Below are 7,032 nucleotides of genomic sequence, written 5' to 3' on the forward strand. Positions count from 1 at the left end.
GGCAGCATGCCTCCCCGTCTCCCTCCGCAGTCCACAGCCGCAGGTAAGTAGTATTAGTAACAGCGGCGGAGGCAGTGCCCTTAGTGACAGTCTGACTCCGGGCCCGGCCGGCCGGGACAGTGAGGCGACAGAGAGGCCCGGGGGGCAATTGCCACCCCTGACAGGAACCCAGAAACAGACAAACACACGAGAAAGGTCATGCAGGAAAAGGTCAAAGGCGGGAGGTTAAATCAGTACCAAATCACAGAAAACAGAGAGAGGTCCAAGTCAAGCTGAAGTCAAATCCAATAGTAACAATGCAAACCACAAAATACCAACTAGAGCACAGCAAGGAAAACCTATAACTGAAAGTATGTATTGCCAGCAGAGGTTTAAATACAGTACCACAAACAAGGGGACCCTGTCTGGTGCACTTCCCCACAGTGCCTTCCCTAGGGGGAACTCGCTGTCCTGATTAGTGTGTTAACAGTACATTGTTCCATATAGCCGCATGCTGCTATAAGGTGATTCTTGTGAGGCAACCACTGTCCTCAATTGGATTATATTGCAGCTCATGCAATCACTAGCACTCATAGCGGTGTTCAGAAACTAAAACCTAACACCTGCCCCCCAACATGTTTCGCCATCTACTCTGGCTTCATCAGGGGTATCGGGCAGACTTGAATACGGATGCTGAAGACAAAGCTTATAAAGGCTCCCTCCCCCTTAGATGCAGAGGGGAGGACCAATAAGCTCATAGAGTACAGAAAACGAAGTATGTCACATATGAGATTACCAATAGAGATGTCCCGAACTATTCGCCGGCGAACATCGCTTGTTCGCCGCGGCGGGCGAACATATGCGATGTTCGGTCCGCCCCCTATACGTCATCACTGAGCAAACTTTGACCCTGTACCTCACAGTCAGCAGACACATTCCAGCCAATTAGCAGCATACCCTCCCTCCCAGACCCTCCCACCTCCTGGACAGCATCCATTTTAGATTCATTCGGAAGCTGCAGTCTTAGTGAGAGGAGGGACAGTGAAGCTGCTGCTGATTTAATAGGGAAATCGATAGTGTATTCAGTGTCCACTACAGTCCTGAAAGACTCATCTGATCTGCTGTAAGGACAGCGTCCTGACAGCACCCCAAAAAGCCCTTTTTAGGGCTAGTACATCAGTCTGCTTTTTTCCCCCTCTGTAATCTAACTGCAGTTGCCTGCCAGCGTGTGTGTCAGGCACACAGCGTATACTGTGCCCACTTGCCCAGTGCCACCACTCATATCTGGTGTCACAGTAGCTTGCATTTAAAAAAAACAACTGTAATATAATTGCAGTTAGTTGCCTGCAAGCGTGTGTGTTAGGCGTACAGTGTGTACTGTGCCAACTACTGCCAGTGCACAGTACCACTCATATCTGGTGTCACAGTAGATTACATAAAAAAAACTAAAAAACTTTTTTGACTGTAATATAATTGCAGTTACTTGCCTACAAGCGTGTGTGTTAGGCCTACAGTGTGTACTGTGCCAACTACTGCCGGTGCACAGTGCCACTCATATCTGGTGTCACAGTAGATTAAATTTTTTTTAAAATATAACTTTTTTGACTGTAATATAATTGCAGTTACTTGCCTGCAAGCGTGTGTGTTAGGCCTACAGTGTGTACTGTGCCAACTTCTGCCAGTGCACAGTGCCACCACTCATATCTGGTGTCACAGTAGCTTGCACGCATAGTACAACTAATTTAAAAAAAATGACAGGCAGAGGCAGGCCACCCCGCAGGGGCCGTCGTGGTCGTGGTGCTGTGATTCCCTTTGGCCCTAGAATAATGCCCAGTGTTCAGAGGCCACGTACACTGAACTCAAAAAGTTCTGAGGACATAGTTGACTGGCTAACACAGGACAACCAATCTTCTACAGCTTCCGCTCGGAACCTTGACGCACCATCCTCCTCCAGCTCAGCTTCGGGCACCTCTCAAGTTACCACTCGCCCGCCTGCCGCCACCACCAACACTAGCACCACAGCTGCTTCACTTGATCTGTCAGAGGAGTTATTTACACATCAGTGGAAGAAATGAGTGATGCGCAACCATTATTGCCAGAGGATGTAGATAACAGGGATATGTCTTAGTCAGGCAGCATTACACACATGGACGTACGGTGTGATGATGATGATGTTGTACCCGCTGCTGCTTCCTTTGCTGAGTTGTCAGATACAAGTGAAGCGGTTGATTATGACGATGTGTCCGTGGATGTCACGTGGGTGCCCGTTCGAAGAGAAGAAGAACAGGGGGAAAGATCAGATGGGGAGACAGAGAGGAGGAGGAGACGAGTTGGAAGCAGGGGGGAGGTCGTCGCAAGGAGCTAGTGGCACAGTCAGACAGCATCGGCACCCGGGGTCAGCCAGACAGCAAATCAACGCATGCTGTTGCCACCACCAGAATGCCGTCATTGCAAAGCTCAGCAGTGTGGCATTTTTTTTGTGTGTCTGCCTCTGACAGCAGCGATGCCATTTTCATCCTGTGCCAAAAGAAACTGAGTCGTGGGAAGTCCAACACCCACCTAGGTACACCTGCTTTGCGAAGGCACATGATCTCAAATCACAAACGCCTATGGGATCAACACATGAGTACAAGCAGCACACAAACTCAAAGCCGCCATCCTCCTCCTGGTCCAGCATCTTCAGCCACGTCAACCACTGCTGTCCTCCTTGCCCCCTCTCAACCATCCGCCACTCCGTCTCTCGCCTTGAGCAGTTCCTGCTCATCTGCCCACAGTCAGGTGTCTGTCAAGGAAATGTTTGAGCGTAAAAAGCCAATGTCGCAGACTCACCCCCTTGCCCGGCGTCTGACAGCTGGCTTGTCGGAACTCTTAGCCCGCCATCTTTTACCATACAAGCTGGTGGAGTCTGAGGCCTTCAAAAAATTTGTAGCTATTGGGACACCGCAGTGGAAGGTACAAGGCCGAAATTTTCTTTTCACAAAAGGCAATCCCCAACCTGTACTCGATTGTGCAAAAGGAAGTTATGGTATGTCTGGCACACAGTGTTGGGGCAAGGGTCCATCTGACCACTGATACCTAGTCTGCAAAGCACTCTCAGGGCAGGTATATCACCTACACTGCGCATTGGGTAAACCTGCTGACGGCTGCCAAGCATGTAATGCGTGGCTCTGCAGAGGAGTTGGTAACACCGCCACGACTTGCAGGCAGGCCTGCTGCCACCTCCTCTACTCCTCCTACTCCATCCTCTTCGATAACTTCCTCGGCTGAGTCCTCTTCTGCTGCTGCGTCTTGCTCCACATCAACTGAACCCCCCCAGCTCCCCAGGGGCTATTTCACATCCCGAATACGACAGTGTCACGCCATCTTGGGGTTGACTTGCCTGAAAGCAGAGAGTCACACCGGACCAGCACTCCTGTCTGCCCTGAATGCACAGGTGGATCAGTGGCTGACTCTGCACCAACTGGAGATCGGCAAAGTGGTGTGTGACAACGGAAGCAATTTGTTGGCGGCATTGAATTTGGGCAAGTTGACACATGTGCCGTGCATGGCACATGTGTTGAATCTCATTGTACAACGCTTTGTGCATAAGTACCCAGGCTTACAGGACGTCTTCAAGCAGGCCAGGAAGGTGTATGGCCATTTCAGGCGTTCCTACACGGCCATGGCGCACTTTTCAGATATCCAGCGGCAAAACAACATGCCAGTGAGGCGCTTGATTTGCGACAGCCTGACACGTTGGAATTCAACACTCCTAATGTTCGACTGCCTGCTCCAACAAGAAAAAGCCATCAACGAGTATATGTATGACCGGGGTGCTAGGACAGCCTCTGCGGAGCTGGGAATTTTTTTGCCATGTTACTGGACGATCATGCGCAATGCCTGTAGGCTCATGCGTCCTTTTGAGGAGGTGACAAACCTAGTCAGTCGCACTGAAGGCACCATCAGCGACATCATCCCATTTGTTTTCTTCCTGGAGCGTGCCCTGAAAAGAGTGGTGGATCAGGCCGTAGATGAGCATGAAAAGGAAGAGTTGTGGTCACCATCACCACCAGAAACAGCCTTATCAGCATTGCTTGCTGGACCTGCGGCAACGCTGGAAGAGGAGTCTGAGGAAGAGGAGTCAGAGGAGGAATGTGGCTTTGAGGAGGAGGAGGAAGACCAACCACAGCAGGCATCCCAGGGTGCTCGTTGTCACCTATCTGGTACCCGTGGTGTTGTACGTGGCTGGGGGGAAGAACAGACTTTCAGTGAGATCAGTGAGGACGAGGAACGGGACATGAGTAGCTCGGCATCCAACCTTGTGCAAATGGGGTCTTTCATGCTGTCGTGCCTGTTGAGGGACCCTCATATAAAAAGGCTGAAGGAGAACAACCTGTACTGGGTGGCCATGCTACTAGACCCCCGGTATAAGCAGAAAGTGCCTAAAATGTTACCAAATTACCGCAAGTCGGAAAGGATGCAGCAGTTCCAAAATAAATTAAAAAGTATGCTTTACACAGCGTATAAGGTGATGTCACAGCACAACAGGAATCTAACAGGGGAAGAGGTGAAAGTAATCCTCCTCCTACCACGACCACGCCAGGAAGGACAGGACGCTTTACAGACGTGTTATTGATGGAGGACATGCAGAGCTTTTTAAGTCCTATGCATTGCCACAGCCCTTAGGGGTCCACCCTCAGAGAACGACTCGACCGACAGGTAGAAGACTACCTCACCTTAACTGCAGATATCGACATTCTGAGGAGCGATGAACCCCTTGACTACTGGGTGTGCAGGCTTGACCTGTGGCCTGAGCTATCCCAATTTGCGATAGAACTTCTGGCCTTCCCCGCTTCAAGTGTCCTGTCAGAAAGGACCTTGAGCGCAGCAGGAGGTATTGTCACTGAGAAGAGAAGTTGCCTAGGTCAAAAAAGTCTAGATTACCTCACCTTTATTAAGATGAATGAGGCATGAATCCCGAAGGGACTGACAGTGGGCGATACATTTGACTAAAAAAGGCCTGATGAGATAAGCTGCCTTGGGCTAAAAATGGTCCACACGCTGCTGTATTTTATCTCTGCATGCCGGATGACTTGCGTGACTTATCCACCACCAACTAGGGTTCAAGCCGCAATGTTTTAGTGCACTTTCTGCCTGAGAAACATAAATTTTCCTGGCCGCTGCTACAGAAGTGGCTGCAACAATACCAAATTTTTCAGGCATGTGTACATGCCTAATTTTTCTGGCCTCTGGTGCTGCACTGTGGCTGCAAAAACAAAACAAAAAAAAAGGCACATACATGTGTCAATTCCCCTTCGTGATCGTTACCTTGTTGTGGTGAAGGGGCTTGCGTATCACAATGAAGCGACCACCTCTATGAGTGTGTTAGCAATGGCAATGTTGGCACACCCCAGATGATAAGGTCATTGCTTCATTGTGAACAGACCAAAAGCGATCGGCTGTATAATTTTGCATAGAAAAAACATAAATTTTCTTTGTGATCATCTAAGGTGATCATTAAAGCCTACTAGGCCAACAATGGGCCCGCACTGCATAATCATTGTTTTCTGGGTCACTTAACGGTCACTGAACTACCTCAGCACGACCATAGGCTTTGAAAAAACCCCATCGCCTGCAATATCCCAAACGTGCGCACGAGCACAGTCATCACTACACCAAGATTGACGCATAGAGGAATAAAATTTATGTCATGAGTGTGTCAACTATTGACAACTCTTTGCGGCTGTCTAAAATCTATTCCATACACGTCCCCTGATAGGGGACGTAACAGGGATTAAACTGATAGGAATAGTACTACTTAACACACCATTCATATCTGGTGGCACAGTACTTTGCAAGGCGCATGCGCAGTGCCTCAAATTGGAAGTAGGAGGACCAACCAAGCATCTTTTTCCATCTCCTGGTTCCTAAAATCTATTCCACACACGTCCCCTGATAGGGGACGTAACAGGGATTAAACTGATAGGAATAGTACTACTTAACACACCACTCATATCTGGTGGCACAGTACATTGCAAGGCGTACGCGCAGTGCCCCAAATTGGAAGTGAGAGGACCGACCAAGCAACTTTTTCCATCTCCCGGTTCCTAAAATCTATTCCATACACGTCCCCTAATAGGGGACGTAACAGGGATTAAACTGATAGGAATAGTACTACTTAACATACCACTCATATTGGGATTGCACAGTACACTACATGGCGCATGCGCAGTGCCCCAAATTGGAAGTAGGAGGACCGACCAAGCATCTTTTTCCATCTCCATGTTCCTAAAATCTATTCCATTCACCGGCCCCTGATAGGGGACAAAACAGAGATTAAACTGTTAAGAACAGATTTTTCTTTTATAAAAAAAAAAGAGGACAGCCTCTGCGGAGCTGGGTATTTTTTGGCCGCGTTACTGAACGCTCATGCACAATGGCTGTAGGCTCATGCGTCCTTTTGCGGAGGTGACAAACGTGGTCAGTCAAACCCAAGGCAACATCATCGACCGCATCCCATAAGCGTTTTTTCTGGAGCGTGCCCTGCGGAGAGTGCTGGATCAGGCCGTAGATGAGCATGAAGAGGAAGAGCTGTGGTCACCATCACCACCAGAAGCAGCCTTGTCGTCGTCGTCGATTGCTTGATCTGCGGCAACGCAGAGAGAGGAGTCTGAAGAAGAGGAGTCAGAGGAGGAAGGTGGCTTTGAGGAGGTGGAAGACCAACCACAGCAGGCCTCCCAGGGGGCTTGTTGTCACCTTTCAGGTACCCTTGGTGTTGTACGTGGCTGGGTGGAGGAAAAGACATTCAATGACGTCAGTGAGGACAAGGAACGGGACATGGCTAGCTTGATATCCAACCTTGTGCAAATGGGGAGTTTGCGGTTGTGCAAATGGACTGTTTGCGGTTGTTTGCGGTGCGTTAAACGGGGAGTTTGGTGTGTCTGAGTTTGGTCTGTCACTGTGAAGTGGGCGTAACCCTTGCACTACCTGATCGATACAACATCATACCTGATCGTATACACACACTGGATGTTTTAAAGCACGTTATTCCAAACAATTTAGGAATGTTAGCGG

General features: G+C 49.3%; 1 non-coding gene across 1 annotated transcript; it reads right to left on the minus strand.

Moving 5' to 3' along the window:
- Positions 1-6,161: 6,161 nt before the first annotated feature.
- LOC120987375 lies at positions 6,162-6,343 on the minus strand. The gene has a single exon (XR_005775999.1). It is a non-coding gene; the product is annotated as a U2 spliceosomal RNA (small nuclear RNA).
- Positions 6,344-7,032: the final 689 nt, after the last annotated feature.

This window comes from Bufo bufo, chromosome 1, assembly GCF_905171765.1.
Source record: "Bufo bufo chromosome 1, aBufBuf1.1, whole genome shotgun sequence".
NCBI classification, from domain to species: domain Eukaryota; kingdom Metazoa; phylum Chordata; class Amphibia; order Anura; family Bufonidae; genus Bufo; species Bufo bufo.